Raw genomic sequence first — 2,500 nt, 5'->3', positions numbered from 1 at the left:
GATGGCTATAGCTGTACTAAGTCACAAATGAGCCAATTACGAGTAGTGCCTGTCTCGCCTGTTCACCCTTGCCCTTGATCTTCAAAAATATTTTACTTTATCTTATATTGCTATTACTAATGTCAATAACGTAGTAATTATAATATCTATAATAAAAATAATACTATCGATATTCATAGCATTAGTAAAAAAAAAAAAGTTTTCCCCACCAATTCAAGGAACGGGAAAATCAGGTAACATCACAAGGTCTATTAATTGATCCTTTGTGGCTAAGCACAATTTTTTTTTTTAATGAGCACATTTTCCCAGTGGCACTGAGAGAGAGAGAGAGAGAGAGAGAGAGAGAGAGAGAGAGAGAGAGAGAGAGAGAGAGAGAGAGAGAGAGAGAGAGAGAGAAGAGACATATATATTTCTAATATATATATATAATATATATAATATATATATAATATATATAATATATATATAATATAATATACGTATATATATATATATATATATATATATATATATATATATATATATATATATATATATATATATATATATATATATAATATAATATACGTATATTTATATATATATATATATATATGAAAGATGGTTAGTCCTAGCATACCATGGCTTTGCACTTTGTACTTTGGCAAAGGCAAATAAATCGCTCAACATAATTATTCTGGCAAGATCTATCTTATAATTAATCTCCAGATAAGAAACCAGTCCAAGGTCTATCGAGCCAAACACGCAAGGGGGCAATTTGTTGGCCAATGCTGGAAAGTCGCTTCATGCGTTTCTATTCCTAGTTTCAATAACCCCAGAATTTTAAGTTTTTAAAGTTGTATATCCAAGTTCAGTGGACTAGGGCTCACCATAGCACACACTGCCTACTAACTATATGCCTTAGGCAACTGTTACTTTGTCTCTTATCAGTGTTACATGGCAATTCTTGTACTTTTTTGGAAGGAAAGCAGGGTCATTATACATCAAATACTAATTATAGTCTCATAATAATATATCTCGAGTCCTTGCAAATATAATCATTCATGCATTTTTCTTTTTCCAAAATTTCCATGTTACCATACATAGGCTAAATTTCTTAGATAAAATTCCTATTTAACAAAGGCTGTGTTTATATCACAAGAAAGTTTCTTAGATAAAATTCCTATTTAACAAAGACTGTGATCGTATAACAAGATAGTAAGTCTTTCTTCACCCAGTTAAATAGGTTCTCATAAACAAAATAAAATTTTCTCAGTTATCAAATAACATTCACCTTCTAAATTTTCAATCACATTTTCTGTTTTTCTCATCATAGATGTTTTGTCACTGATAACTATGTTCTTGTTCCTTATAATCCTTTCCATGTACAGATCATATTTCACAAAGTCAGCTATGTTTTCAACAATGCATAACAATGTAATAGCAGTTAACAGCTATAACATATTTCTAATACACCCACATGTGAACCACTAGCATCATGTCTATTGGCCCTTTGGCAAAGGCCAACAGATTGCCACATACAAGATAGCATGATAAAGATTAATAACCATCTTGGAGAGTTATCAAATAATATACCAGCCCAAAATCAAACTTATCCATGACAAATGCTTGCTGGCCTTTGCCAGAGCACCAAATGCATGGCTGCCATTGTGCCAGCAAGATTTCCGCAAATTTCAAGCTGATTTGGAAAGGACAATCTATATGATAATGAGAAAAAGCCACCTCTGTTAATTACAAAGTTTAACCATAGTGTCAAGGAAAACAACAAATTATTGGTTTCATAGACTGGTTCGCTTGTATTATATCTAAAACTAAAACTGTATTCCTAAAGTTGTTATCTAAAGGCTATTCATCACTTCCCTTCTTTATATAAAATTCTTTGTAATAAAGTCAGTCATTATCATACAACATTAAACATAAATAGTGGTTAATCTTTACAGGATGGACACACTAAGGTAGGGCATACTGAAGATATTCTTGTACAGGACTAAAAGTTATTGTCGTTTTACAAGAAATAATATGCAGACAAGAACGGTAATGCCATGAATAAGGAAAACTGATCACAGTATAAACCACCCACAGCCTAACTCCACTCAGTGTTCCCAAGTTTCAGCTCTATCTTGCCATACGAGGTGAAGACAATGTTTCTTGGGGGGTGAAGGGGGCAGAGCCCAGTCATGGCAACAACAGATTGTACAATAAATTCTGAGACATGGATTTGGGGACTTTGTCTCTGGCAAGTGCGTTCGTACTGTAAAGAATATCCTAGATATTAAAGCCCATATTATGTTAACTCCTTCCTGACTCACATTATAGTACAGGCACCTCTGATATCACATTTTCTTCATTTTGAATATCCAAGAATAAACAAATGCACTAAGAGTAATTGCAATATCTAACAACCCTTATCTTACACTAGCCACACACAATATACCAATAACTGTTTTGCACATATATATCCCTTTCTTTGCTATTAACCAATTTCAGTATAAACCATATT

At 32.6% G+C, this 2,500-nt stretch overlaps 1 protein-coding gene across 3 annotated transcripts in view; it reads right to left on the bottom strand.

Annotated features, from left to right (window-relative positions):
* Positions 1-2,500, bottom strand: part of LOC125037024 (zinc finger protein 260-like) — an 18,403-nt gene that overhangs the window by 9,772 nt on the left and 6,131 nt on the right. The window lies entirely within an intron of this gene.

Source organism: Penaeus chinensis, chromosome 22 (genome assembly GCF_019202785.1).
Source record: "Penaeus chinensis breed Huanghai No. 1 chromosome 22, ASM1920278v2, whole genome shotgun sequence".
NCBI classification, from domain to species: Eukaryota; Metazoa; Arthropoda; class Malacostraca; order Decapoda; family Penaeidae; genus Penaeus; species Penaeus chinensis.
This window is presented reverse-complemented; position numbering and strand designations above follow the sequence as displayed.